Below are 15,386 nucleotides of genomic sequence, written 5' to 3'. Positions count from 1 at the left end.
TTTTCAACTGCCATTAACACATCTTTAACAACTCTACTTGAAATGGTATTTGTCAGTAAAGGAATACAATCGTGTCCCGGCTGTGTAAATTGTAAATTCACCGTCTTTCCAAAAACTGTTACCTTATCCTCTTCAATGTCCAATTTCCTGTCTGCTTTCTTCATCGACGGTCTGCTCTGAAGCAAAGGTGTCTCACTTGATACAACATCCATGCTAATGAAATTATTCACTCCGGCAATATTTCAAGGGATCACCACTCTTTTCAGCGACTTCAGAGTATTATCATCCCCAAACCTGAAACTTGTGGAACTTTCAAATTCCTTAACCTTGTTACGATTTTCAGCATTCAAGGAGTCTAAGTATCAATTTAACCAGTCAATTCCACACACAGTAGATGTGCAGCCACTGTCCAATACAGCACAATTGAAAGATTCTGCAACCAACACCTTCATTCCGGCGTAAAACTGCTTGTTACCATGACAATGCCGTCTTTCTGGTCACTATGTTTCCTCGTCTGACTCTTCCGTGTCATGTGTCGCTTCATACGCTCTATTATAACGTGTTGGACAGTTGAAAGCATAATAGTATTGAGGGTCACATCGAAAACAGCGATCTATCATGCCCCGTGCATTTCTGGGATTCATCTTCCTACTGTAGGTTCTCACTGGGTTTCTGTCTTCATACTTTCCGGGTCCCGATCTCCTTCTATAGTCTTGGAATCTGTTCGTAGCCATCCTGTTAGTAATGTATCTTCCATATTCTGCTTTATTGTAGGCTGACCTATTTGGGTCATCTGAGCCATCGGAATCGAATGTTTCCCCAGAAAGTTTTTTTAAAGCTACTGTCATCTGTTCGAATAAGGTATTCTTATCTGCAAACTGAACTCCTGTCAAGGAGCCTATCAATGTTGCTCGCTCAAGAACAGTCCAGTAATTTAACGGTCAAGACAGACTGTGGAAATTCCACGTTGTGTTTCTGCAGCCTTTTATACAGTCTTCCACATTCCATTATCTATTCTTCAATGGAGAAATCCTCTATTTTCCGGACCCTGTCAAAATCCGACCATGCTTCATATGCTCTAAACAAGTCATCCTTTATATAAATCTTATCCATATAACGTAAGAGAGTCTGCAGACCTTCTTCTGAGTCTAAGTCTTCCAATGCCAGCTCAGAAAACACTTTGCTCCGGATTTTACATCATAAGGTCGAGAAAGAGCAAATGCCATACCTTGTTTTCTCTTTCCAAGGCCACATAACTACTGCATTTCTTCATTGGTCGTGCGGTCCCCTTTCAGAAAATAAGGGGGGGGGGGGCGGGGGAGAGACCTATCCGGCCATTTTTATCCTAGGTTCAGCCATATATCTTTTTTTTTCTTCTCACTCACTCCTTGGTTTGGTCTGGAAAAGTTGTATCTTTCAACCCTTCACATTCGCACAGGACCTATCCTCTGCTGCCATTTGTTAGACGTTTAGCTGCTGTTATATAAAGAGTCAAAGGTACTGCTTCTTTTCTCAAATACCTTTATTTCACTTTAACAGACTCTGCACAAAGCTCTGTCATCACATCACCTGACACAAAGGCCACCTGAAGCCGCTTTACATATCAGTCAATTATTTGATACTTAGCATAAATGAGACAAGTAATTGGAATGTCTCTTAATCAATTACTTAACAACACTCAATGGGTCTGTTTCCCAAATCCCCTAATCCCAACATTTCTGTCAATATCTGGGATATATATCCACCGCCTCCACAAGGCTTAACAGCCAATGTGTTTTTGACCGCTCTCCTTCTTTTCTTTGTTACGCACACAAGATGGCAACATTTACCATTGTTTCCCAAAAGAAAAATTATAAAATCTCCTGCGCTTGAAACCACATCACATACATTTGCATAGGATGCATCACTATAAACTATGAGTTTCAAATGCCTGAGATCACCTAAAACCGGGAATCTCAAAACACACACCTGCATTTTTAGTTTGTCCAATGCGTTGTTTGCTCTGTTTCGGTCTTCCACTTTTGGATCATTCATTTTTTTACTCCACTCTAAACATCAAAATTAACGTCCGCTCTAGTCTGTCTACCGAACCAATTCAGGTGCCCAATTAAACTACGCAGTTGTTTTTTTCCCATCTTTGAAACCATTGCTTCCTTTTGCGAAACCCGATCGGGGAATCTACCCTTAAATCTTGATCTTCTAAGTTTTCTTCAAATCCCCTTGCCACAAGCCTGGCATTTGCCTTATAAGTTCCATCCGGAAGAACATTTTTCGCTGCGGGATGTCCTTCTCCACTTACTACAAACCTCACCGCGATCACTAACCTGTTCAGTTTGCTTAGTATAGTCTTTAGCCCTTACTCCTGCATCCTTTAATACATTTTTCAACCTCCGAGGAGACGGGTGAGTCAATTGTCTATGCAGTTTTATACAGCAATCTTTTTACCAGCTAAAATCCCACTTCCAGTTCCCAAGAACACATCCGTGACAACTGCACCTGAAATATTATTTGCCAGTAATGGAGCACAATAGTGTCCCGACAGTGTAAATTGTCAGTCCACCGTCTTTCCGAAAACTGTTGCCTTATCCTGTTTCATATCCACTTCCATGTGTGCTTTTTCATCCACAGTCTGATCAGAAGCAACGGTTTCTCACTTGATAAAACTGTGCTAATGAAATGTTCACTCGGGCAATATTGCAAGGGATCACCATTCTTTTCAGCGACTTCACAGGATTATCATACCCAAACCTGAAACTTGTGGAACTTTCAAATTCCTTAACCTTATTACGATTGTCAGCATTCAAAGAGTCCAGGTAACATTTTATTTCCTTTTCATTTACTCCTTGGTTGATGCAGAATGTTTTTTCTTCTGGAAAATATGTATCTTTCAACCCTTTACATTTGCACAACAACATTTTCTGCTACCACTGTTAGCTTCCGGTTGCTGTTGAGTGACTGTATCACCACACCACATGCCGCAAGAACCACCTACAACCTCTTTACATATCAGTGTCAATTATTGGACACTTAACATCGATGAGACATCTAATTGTAATGCCTCTTTACCCATTCCTTAACACAGGACATAGATTCAAGATAAGTGGCAAAATGTGTAGAGGGGCTGGTTTAGCAGCTGGCTTGCAAGGCAGAACAAGGCCAGCAGCGCAGGTTCAATTCCCGTTCCGGCCTCTCCGAACAGGCGCCGGAATGTGGTAATTAGGGGCTTTTTACAGTAACTTCATTGAAGCCTACTTGTGGCAATAAGCATTATTATTTTAAAATGAAGAATTGATTTAAGCAGAGGATAGTGGAGTCTGGAATTCTCTGCCAGCATTGGTGGTGGAGACAGAGACCCTAAATTATTTTTCAAATGGACCGGGATCTGCAGGTTAAGTGTTCTAAGTTACAGGGTTGTGCAAATATTCCTGGAAGGTAGGATTACAAAGGGCACCTGGTTGTATTGGGGCTGCCTTGGGCAAGATGGGATAAATGTCTTCCTTCTGCGCTGTAGCGTTTCTATAATTCAATGATTCTATGATTTCTTCACATTTCTTCAAGGACTGAGAATAATAACTACTGCATTTTGAAGTAGTTCAATTGGATGTTGTTCCTACTTGTTGCGTTCCATAAGTATCATGTAGCAGATAAGATACCTAGGATAGTTACCAGCATCCCTAAATTTACTAAAGGGAATCTACAATATGGTATAGTGAGTCCCTAACTAGGTCTATCTTTCTCCATGTTTCTGTCTCTGCCTCTGACCCTGGCTTGGTAAATCTGTCTGTGTTGGTGTCACACATGACGACTGGTCACACATCTACCCCTCCGTCAGTCCATCTATCCATCTATCCATCCATCCATCGAAACATCCAGCCATGCATGCATCCATCCATCCACCCATCCATCCATCTTTTCTCTCTTGTTACATTATCTTTTCCATTTTTATCTCTTTCATCTCTTTTCACGTTCCATTCTCTACCTTTTTTTAATCTTCTTTTCTCCCAGGTAAGAATGATATAGGTGGAAAAAACAAGGTAGGGAGAGAGACGTGGGGTTGCGGTGTTTCCGGAAAGGATGGGGGAGTGGTACTAGTTTGGCTGCTATTTCACTGAGTCGGTGCAGATTGGATGAGTTAAATGGGCTCCTTCTGCACTGTAGGGATTAGATGATTCAATGGTACATATCAAATAGCAAAGGCCCCAGGAACGTGCCCTGGGGAATCTCACTGCAAATAGACTTCCAATCACAGAAACAACCCTCGACAGTAGACCTCTGATTTCTTCCTCCCGGGTAATTTTGGATCAAGTGTGCCATTTTACCTTGGCTCGCTTGCGCCTTAAATGTTTTCATCGGTCTTGCATTTGGGACCATATCAAATGCCTTGGTAACGTTTATATTGAATAAATCAAGCGCATTACCCTCATCTGCATTCCTGCTAATTTCCGAATAAAATCCATTTGTGTCTGTCAAACATTATCATCCCGAAGCTGATCCATCCTCAATAAACCTGATTTAATCTGTGTGTATCAAAGTTCATATCTATTCTCTCACTCGGAATTAGTTCTCGCAACTTCTCCACCACTGAGTTTAGGCTTACTCGCCTACAATTTCCTGGTTTATCCCAAACTTTCATTGTTTTTAAATAATGAGTCAATCGCAGAAGTCCTGCAGTTCTCTGGCACCTGATCTATGGCCGGAGATAATTTGAAAATTACTAGCTGTGCACCTGTTATCTCCTCCCTTGCATCCCATGGAATGCGGCCTTTCCTCTCGGCCAAGGCCGTTATTCCAGGTTGCCTCCTTTTCTTAATTGACCCCTGGAAGCATCGCTGTTGTTCCAAAACAAGTTGTACTAGAATAAATACTTACTGTCACATTTATGGAGAATGTGAAGTTGAGAGATTTATGACCACAGTCCGTTCCAGAAATAATCGCCTCATTGCTAATATGGGGCGACATTCTCCGACCCCCCGCCGGGTCGGTGAATCGCCGGGGGCTGGCGTGAATCCCGCCCCCGCCGGTTGCTGAAGTCTCCGGCACCGGATATTCGGCGGGGGAGGGAATCGCGCCGCGCCGGTTGGCGGGCCCCCCGCTCGATTCTCTGGCCAGGATGGGCCGAAGTCCCGCCGATAAATTGCCTGTCCTGCCGGCGTAAATTAAATCATCTACTTTACCGGCGGGAAAAGGCGGCGTGGGCGGGCTCCGGGGTCCTGTGGGGGGCGCGGTGCGATCTGACCCCGGGGGCTGCCCCCACAGTGGCCTGGTCCGCGATCAGGGCCCACCGATCCACGGGCGGGCGTGTGCCATGGGGGCACTCTTTCCCCTCCGCCTCCGCCACGGTCTCCACCATGGCGGAGGTGGCAGACTCCCTCCACTGCACATGCGTGGGAAACTGTCAGCGTCCGCTGACGCTCCCGCGCATGCGCCGCCCGGAGATGTCATTTCCGTTCCAGCTGGCGGGGCAACAAAGGCCGTTTCCGCCAGCTGGCGGGGCGGAAATTCCTCCGGCGTCGGCCTAGCCCCTCAATGTTGGGGCTCGGCCCAACGATGCGGAGCATTCCGCACCTTTGGGGCGGCGCGATGCCAGTCTGATTGGCGACGTTTTGGGCGCCAGTCGGCGGACATCGCGCCGTTTCCAGAGAATTTCGCCCATGGTGTCTGTAAAGAGTGTGAGAGCTCCGTGCTGCTGCCTCATCGGTAGTGATTCAAACACCTAAAACCTACGACATTGGCCAATTTTCCAGGCCAAGGTGTTCTCATAGAATTTCATAGAATTTCACAGAATTTCATAGAATTTACAGTTAAACACTCCGGTTTTCTCTCCAGCGTCGGGAATTCGTCTCCCGATGGGAGAATTGCGTCCTCTGTGTCCCCGCTGGTAGCGCAGCTCCGTGGCAGGTTTGTCAACAGCGTGGTGTGGCTTCAAAGGGAAAAGATAATCCACCCTCACCGAACGGCGCACCTCCGAGAAACACACGTCTGGGAGAAGAAGAGTATCCCGTCCATTAACTTTCAGAAACCTGGAGATGAATTTTCTGTCCTGGGACAACATGATGGAAAAATGACATCGATTGATGGTTCTTTAGAATTCACTGCAGAGCCACTGGTCGAATAACCTACTTGCACAATGCATAAATTCATGACTCTATGCTATATCTACATTCCTTAAACTCTCTGCCATCGAGTCTGGCCTACAATTATGAGAACCTGCGCATCATAATATATGAATTCTCCACGCCCCCAAAACAATGGTAGCGTTATTTTACGAACCGGCAATCCTCGCTGACGTTACTTATGTCGGTTGGTCAAATGCAAACCTGTAGTGGCCATTTCAGTACATTATTCTGTAAGGTAAGTGTAATTTGTCATGCTAAGATTGCTGCAATTAAAGGATAATGTCTGAAGAGCGAACTGGGCAATGGGCAGAAAGCCTCGGTCGGGCAAAATGGTGTATTTTCGATTTGGCAGACTGCATATGGAATGCATGCTTGAGCGATCAGTGCTTGGACCTCAGAGAGCTACTCATAACCTACATTCTTTGCTTAGACCGAAAGCTCTAATATAATAACTTCGTATTCACTGACAGCATAGAGTTGTTTTGATATGTGCACTGTCAGAAAGGTACATGACACTTTCAACATATGTAAACACATTAAGTGTTATGAGCAACACCGTGGCAAATGGACAGTAGTATGGGGCAATTTGAGGATGTTCTCTTTTTAATGGTGCGTGATATTCAGGGAGACTTGGGAAGTCACAAACTAGCATGCTGATCCAACAAGTAATTAGAAAAAACAATAGCATGTTGTTCTTCTTTTCCATATTGATTCCAGATCATGGAATTGTGCTACAATTGTGGTGAACGGTGGTGTGAAGAGCGCCTTTCAGTCTCCATATGTAACAATAAGCATTGTTCACTGATGCAACGAAACTTCACGAGATTGGTTCCTGAAATGTTAAAAATAGTTTAATGGTGGGAGGCAAGACAAATTGTCCTGAATCCCAAAGAACATAGAAGAATTACAACATACATTATTTTAAAGGGGATGACAGAGTAGACACTCAGGCGTTATTTCCTCTCGCGGTTGGGACTAACTGTGTGGAAACGGTAACGATTTGGAATTGATTAAGTAGGACTGAGGTGAGGAGACCGTTGCTCATGCAGAACGTTTTGCATTTTTGGAAATCTTTGCACATCTTTTCAGGCTGGAGGCCATAGGTCGTTGATGTCTCGGTGCATCAAGGGATGGTGAGTGTGCGGAAAAACTGGAGTTGAGACAGTTAAACGAAATAATTTTTGAGTGGCGAGTGTGCTCGTGGGGCCACGCCCACCTTCTTCCATATCGTGAAATGTTAGGTTATTTTGATTTCCTACGGGAAATAATCAAATTATTGTTTTTTAACTGTTGAGGTCAGAAACTGACAAATCTGAGCAATTTTGAAACTATACTAACTTAGCACGCTAGCCCCGGATTTCTTCATTATATATCACCTTCGTTTACAAGAGGGTGATATCCATTCCAGTAAGGAGCGGGTTGAGTTCTGGCTTCATTAATGTCATCGAATCGGCATTCAACAGGCAGTCTGTTACAATCTGACTTCCTCCGGGGGAAGACCAGTTCTTGACAACTGTGCAGATTATGTCCAAATCTGTATGAATTTTTAACACATTTTCACTGCCAACAGATTGTAGTTGTCAACTAAAATGTTGGTTAAATTTGAAAAACTGACACAGCTGAAATACAGTAAATATTTTTATTGAACATTGCATGTCTGTGTAGCGTGCTATAAAAGTCAACTCAATCGAATTATTTGCATCCACTCAGCACAGCTTCATTTGCATTGAACTAAACACAGATCCAGTCATATTTCAAACTCTCAGGCAGTTTTCGTTCGGCAGCATTCTGGTTCCTTTGGATTTCATAATATGCATGCCACAGATACAGTTCATGTTGCCTAACAAGTGTTTAGTTGTCATAGAGACATGTTTTCGAACGATCTTACATCAGTTGCATCTGTCATCAAAAACGCATGTCCTTTTTTTTTGTTTGGACAGCCTCCTCTTGCACGTATTCATGTTACTGGTTCCTAGTTGTAGCGAAATACACATTTTTATCAGTCATTTGGGAAATATGTTTCTCCTGAATTCTCTTTTGAATTGTTGTCGCCGATCTAAGCTCTATTCTATGCTATTTGTATCTTATAATTTTGGACTCTGGCTATTCTATTTTATACTAGTGAAATCATTCTCTTATTATGCACTTTGTCAGAAAAGTTCATAATTGCAATACCTCTATTGGATCCTATGTCTACGTTCTTTAAAGAGAGCAGAGGCCCAGTTTGCAAATGTGTACAAGAATTCTATACCCACATATTTGTGCTGTAATCTTTGTAAATATTCTCGGCATCATATCCCGTGTGCCTGTGTGGTTATTATCATATGCCGTCCACAAATGCATGCAATAATTGAATTGTGGTCTACCACCGTCTGAAGAAGGGGCATCATAAATTCTCTATTTTTTAATTCCATCATTCCTGAAATAAATCTTGTTTGTTTTTTTTGCTTCTCTATGGATTTGCAATGCCATGATGTAACTTTTATGATTGATGCTTGCGAACAGCAGGAGCGCCTGTTATTCATCACATTGTCCTGTCCCGGTAGCACACCCATCCTTCGTACTCTAATATGGACTCAGCCTGAATATCAACATTGCTCATTCACTGTTTGGCACAGTGGTGAGCACTTCGGGTGACCGGGTGGTTTGCACATTCTCCCCTTATCTAAGTTGATTTCCTCTCGATGCTCCCGTTTCCTCCCACTGCTAAAGATGTACAAGTTGCGTGAATTTGTCATGATAAATGGTTCCATAGTGTAGAAAGATTAAGGGGAATTAACGGGTAATGGGGATCTGGCGGAGGATTGAGTGGAGTGCTATTTCGCAGGGTCAGTGCAAACTCGATGGGCCAAATGGCCATCTTCTGCATTGCAGAAATTCGATGACTTAACGATCTGCTCGTAAGATATCTAATATCTGGGCATTGCTGCTGCACGGCGCTGAGGTCCCAGGTTCAATCCCGGCTCTGCATCACTGTCCGTGTGGATTTTGCAGATTCTCCCCGTGTTAGCATGGGTTTCGCCCTCTCAACCCAAATATGTGCAGGGTAGGTGGATTGGACACACTAAGTTGCCCCTTAATTGAAAAAATGAACTGGGTGCTCTAAATGTATTTAAGCAAAGATATTCAAAATTTGCATTTTCAAATGTACGCCTTTAGTTTGTCCCTCACAAGTTTAGCTTTACACTCCCCAGTCCCGACGACACACAAGTCTCTCCGTTCATTATTTCAATTTAACGGATCCACTGCTAATTGCACACTTACTTCACATCCTATTGCACATGCAGTTCCTCTTAACCCTTAATACTGCCAACACCCTATAGAAAATTCACGTTCATTTTTCGTTTCAATTGAGCCAACATAGTCCACAATATAGCTCAATCTGCGCAATAACCCTTGTTTTGTCAACGCTCACAATCCCCATTAAACATTTAACCTTCTTAAATCGATAATTCGCAATTTTCAATGCGCTTTAACCTTGCGAAGTTGGTACTACGCCTTCACCCAGGCCTGTTCTCACTGATTTATCGACCTCCGCAGTGCACGGGGCTTGTTTAGCTCACTGTGCTCAATCGCTGGATTTTGAAGCAGACCAAGGCATGCCAGCAGCACGGTTCAATTCCCGTACCAGCCTCCCCAAACAGGCGCTGGAATGTGGCGACGAGGGGCTTTTCATAGTAACTTCATTGAAGCCTACTTGTGACAAAAAGCGATTTTCTTTCATTTCACTTTGCACATTTAACTGGCACAGCTGACATTGCCACAGCTTCCTCCTCACTCCACATTTCACCTTCACCATGCCCTCCACACATACTTGAACATTTATTAGTCTATATTGTACATTCAACATTTTTGTTTTGACACTATCTAATGCTCTTTAGATCTCTGGCTGCACTTGCTGCTCAGGTTTCCCTTATAAATCTTTCCCCGTTCAATTGAAATATATTCCTGGTTTCTAGGTGCCAAGCAGTATTGCAGTTCGTTCTGTTCATTATCTTTATTTTTTTTATTGTCACAATTGATGAGCACAGTAACTACGCGCAGGAAAGGCCGCCGAGGGCATAGAGCGTGCAATAACTTCCAATGTGATCATGACTGATCTTCAGCTGCAAGTCGACTTTCTGCTGCCATGTCCGTTTATTCCGTAAAAGATCAACATTTGTTTGTCAGAGCCTTAAGGCACCTAAATACCAACCTCAGGGTTGATATTTACCACGATTACCACTGATTTATGTGAACAAACTTAAACCATTACAATTGATAAACAACAATCCAGATTGTGTACTCTCATAGCTCTCTCTCTCTTTATTACAGTTAATTGTGTCGCAATAATCATCCTTTCTTGGGAAGGTGTTGTCTCTCCAAATGTGTGACTCGCTACCTAGTGGCTATGGCAACAGCGGACCTCCTGGTTGTTTTCACCGATGCCATATTAAGATGCATGATTAATATTTATTTCCCTACTTCATTCTTGACCATTACCCAAATATGTCGTCTCAATGGAGTCTTGAGTTTTGCTGCCACAGAAGCTTCAGTCTGGTTCACGGTTGTTTTCACCTTTGACCGATTTGTCGCAATTTGCTGCGACAAGCTTAAACTCAATTATTGTACTGAGAAAACAGCAGGGGCTGTTATTGGTACGGTCAGTGTAGTGAGCAGTTTACAAAACATCCCCTGGTACTTTGTAGACGAACCGGAATATATAATGGATAATGTAACGTATGGTTGTGTCGCAAAAGAGGTATTTTTTACATCACCAGCGTGGGGGGGCATTCGAATTAATTCACCTGATGTTAACCCCTTGTGCACCAATTATTTTGATTTTGATGTTCAATTGTCTCACTGCCAGACACATTTTAGTTACCAGCAGAGTCCGCAAGGGACTCAGGGATGGCAGAAGTGCGGGGAAATAGAAGAATCCAGAGATACAGAACCGGAAGAAATCCATTCTGTTGCTCTTCAGTATACCAGGCACATTCGTAGTGTTGTGGAGCACAATAACTGCGTACTTTATATCGCTACATGTAAAAGATGCTGAGTACTAAACGGACAGCGAACTTGAATCAGTAGGAATTATGCTTCAGCTATTGAGCACCTGCACGAACACATGCATTTATGGTGTGACCCAGAGAAAATTTAGAGAGGAACTGAAAACGCGATAAAATATCAACCGCATCGAATTGTCAAACTATTTCAATGAAAATTCTGTACTGTTTTCTTTGGTATTTGAGAGAAGGTCAATAAATTCACCGAAGGAACGGCAATGCCTTCCAGCAATTAATTTCAGTTTATTTATCAAACATAAATAAACAATCCAAAAGCCTTTCGTTGTGATGGTATGAAGCAAACTCGAATACAATGTTAAGTTTGATATAAAGAAAATAGTTAAATGATTCGGTTGTGTCTCTGTTTTTTTTTTCGTACTCAGACACATTTGGGGACTTCTCAGAGTCGGATCGATTCCTTTCCAACTGAACTTTTCTTTTTCTCATCAGAAGTTCCGTGTCGTATATAACGTGGGGTAGCACGGCAGAACAGTGGTTGGCACTGTGCTTCACAGCACCAGGGACCGGGTTCAATTTGCGACGTGGGTCACTGTCTGTGCGTAGTCTGCACATTTTCCTCGTGTCTGCGTGTGTTTCCTCCGGCTGCTCCGCTTTCCTCCCACAGTCCCAAATGTGCAGGTTATGTAGATTAGCCATTATAAATTGCCCTGCGTGTCCAAAACTGTTAGGTGGAGTTTCTGGGTTATGGGGATAAGGTGGAGCTGTGGACTTAAGTGTGGTGGTCTTCCAAGGTCCGATGCAGTCTCGATGGGCCGAATGACCCGATGAACGTTAGAAATGTGGATATTATTTCAAACTCTAACTCCTTCAGAAGGCCATCTTTCCTCTGCTCTGTTGCGTGGCAATTCTTCCTCTGTCCATGAAATTTAAAGTACTATAACTCTAAATATCTAGTTTATTAAGATGTTACAAAAATCATTACCGCACTCCCCGTCCCCTTCAAGTCGCACGATGATCTATGATCATACTTGTGGATGTGGCCTGCAGGTTTTGCTCTCAATCGAACAGTGTATTTTGCGATGATGCACAGATGCTGCGTAGCTTATATTGCTGAAGGTAAAATAAAAAAACGGTTTGTTACTCTGCAGACAGCGGCATTGAATAAGTTCAACTATACTTCAGATGTGGATCGCCTGTGTTTATGGTTTGACTGACAAAATCCAAAGAACGCAGCGTTTCTATTTTGTAAAGCAGAATTAACGAGAGTAGATAAGGAAACTGCAAGGATGCGAACATATGGAAGGGGATCGGGAGGACCTCCATCTCTATCTTCTTTATTGAGATTTCCTGAAGGTGAGTAGGTGTGTAGATGCAAACAGTACAATTGACGTGCGCGACATGAATTTCAGTAAGCTCTTTAACAAAAATCCATATGGGATACTGATCAAGAAATTATGAGCCCGTAGCAGCCTGAGCAGTTTGGCAACTTGGATTCGCAAAACTGCTGAAGATAATGGTCGAAGATCATTATTGTGACTGGAAGCTTGTGTCCAATGGTGTATCGAACATATTGCTTTTGGGTTCCTTGGAGTGTACATTAATGATGTATACTTGACTGTGGAGGGGCAGGTGATGGGACGTTTATAATATGCAAAGAAACAGATGACACGAAAAGTGGTGCTGTGATAAATAGCAAGGTGTAAACACTTGGGTAACAGGGTGATATACATGGGCTGGTCAGATGCGCAGAACAGTGGCAAATGGAATTCAAGCCTGAAAAATATGAGGCGATACATTTTCGAACACTAACAAGGCAGGGAAATGCACGATGAACAGTAAGAAGTACAAATGTTCATGGGGCCTTTTGAGTGTATGTTCAAATATCCTCGAAGGAGCAGGGTATGTAGTAAAGTGGTTAAGAAGGCATCTGGGATATTTTGCTTTACTGGCCGAGGGATATCATATGAGCCGGGAGGTTATGATGGAGTTGTACAAAACGTTTATAACAGCATAGCTAGTGAACTGTGTGCAGTCCTGATCGCCACACTATATAAATGCATTGATTGCACTAGACAAAGTACAGAATTGATTCACTAGAATTCAGCCGGGAATGGAGCCATTCAGATATGAAGAGAGGTTGCTTAGGCTGTGGTTGTTTTCCTTAGCCAGGAAAGGCTGAGGGGAATGGAGGAAGACCTGATCGAGGTGTACAACATTATGTTGGATACGTCAGATAGCAATAAAGGAGTATTTCCTTAGTTCGTGGATCAATGACCGCGGGAATAGATTAAGGTAAGGAGCTGGAGACTTAGAGAGGATTTTAGGAAACATATTTACATCGAGAGGGATGTGGTAATCTGGAAATCACTGTCAAACATCGTGGTTGGGGCGTGTACCTTCACAACAATTAAAACACATTTAGCCGAGCGCGTCAAACAGCAGAGCGCACAACGGTACGGACCACGTGCTAGAAAATGGGTTTCGACTAGATAGGTGCTTGAAAGTCAGCATAGGCACATTGAGTCTATCTGTGACTCTAAAAAAATCCATATTTTTTCCCTTCCCAGATTAGCCCTACAAAACCCGCAGCAATCAAAAGCGGTTATTTCTGCTCTCAGTGATCAAGGACAAGTATTCCAAATTGTCGGTTTGGCATGAAGCGTCAAAGATAATAATCAACACCATTAGTAAATCTCCATAATTCTGACCAGGATTGTGAATAACATTGAGTTTTAATGAGAAATTGTGACATGATTAGGATTGAATTTGTATCTTTCCATCTGCTATTCAATTAGTTATTATGGGTTACTCCTGCGAGATTGACACAGCCCGGTTAAATCTTATAGTAGTTGTGATTTGGAGGCTGGTATTTCTATATAAACCTGTTCGCTAAATGTTGACTGATTTGGAGTGAAATTTAATCAACTGCCTTCTTTCTTGCTCTTTCTGACTGACGAATAAAATATGTCCCTCGAAGGGAGAATTATGGAGATTTACTAATGGTGTTTATTTCTAGTATCTGTGCCTGTGGAACTGATGATCTGTCTGTGGCGCTGCGTCTCCATGAATGATAATGAAACAATTGTGTATGAAATTTAACTGCCTACGTTGTTCCTGTTACCTCAGTTGGAGAGTGGAAAGGAGAACAAAAGGGAAAGTATGTGATTGTCCAGAGAACAGGTAAGATTCAATGATAAACGGGATAAATGCGGGGAGTCGAATCCTGACCGCTCCTCCATCAGGGAACGGTACTGGAGCATTGGCGGACATTGTACCGATCCGCTCAGAACGATGTTCAGGAAGAAAGACAACCTTAATAATAACTCGGGAAAGTAGGAAAACTCAATACGAGCAATTATGATGTTAAATTATGAACTTTGTGAGGACTAGTATGGAAAGTTAGTGCATTGAAAATCCGACTTCATTGTCACGTGAATATGGATAGGGAGACCTTTGTCGTCATAGAGGCCACATTCATCATCGAGTTCGAAAATAATATTGGTCATTTGGCATTATATAGTTCAGAAATCGTTTATAAAAGGAGCTTCATCATGTTGGAACTTTAACATCTGCAGTTCGACCTGAGTAAGGAGTCGTGTCGTTAATGTTGGCCACACCCTTTCAGCAAATGCAATAGAAAGAAGACAGAGGACAGTTACTGGGAGATTTTCAATGATGAAATTCCTCAGTTGTGAGGATTTGTTGGAAAAGTGCCGATCGTTGTGCTCCAAACCTAGAAGGATATAAGATGACCAAATAGGTGTTTTCCAGGTGATGCGTGGTGTGCAGAGAGTAAACAGAAAAGATATTCACTCCGCGTGTCGGTCACTGATGTTCCAGTGTCTCAAAAAGATCAAGCACCTGGTGTGTTCAGCACACAATGTTAAACTTACAGCCTTATATGTGATTAAGGATGAAAAGCTAATTGGTAGAACGGTCATGCCCAACCTTACAGGTGCAATGCCCAGGCAGCAACATTGAATGTTAAATGCAAGTCAGCCTCTCGGCATAGGTTCCCGATCAGTCAGAGTTTACTTTTTCACTGCCATAAGCGAGTGGTAGAGAGCAGGCATCCCTGTGGAGACCTGATGGACAGACATGCTGACGCCAGCGCAGCCTGGTATGCACCTTTTATGGGTAAGGTACAATGCAAATGCACGTGCTTGTATAAGAGAGCGCATAATGTCAGGGAACGGGCTAAGAAGTGTGCAGGTGTCCAGATCTTGTCATCTTAATACCACTCAAAGATAAATAAATGGAGCAA

Source organism: Scyliorhinus torazame, chromosome 4 (genome assembly GCF_047496885.1).
Source record: "Scyliorhinus torazame isolate Kashiwa2021f chromosome 4, sScyTor2.1, whole genome shotgun sequence".
Classification (NCBI taxonomy): Eukaryota; Metazoa; Chordata; class Chondrichthyes; order Carcharhiniformes; family Scyliorhinidae; genus Scyliorhinus; species Scyliorhinus torazame.
Note: the sequence above shows the minus strand (reverse complement) of the source record.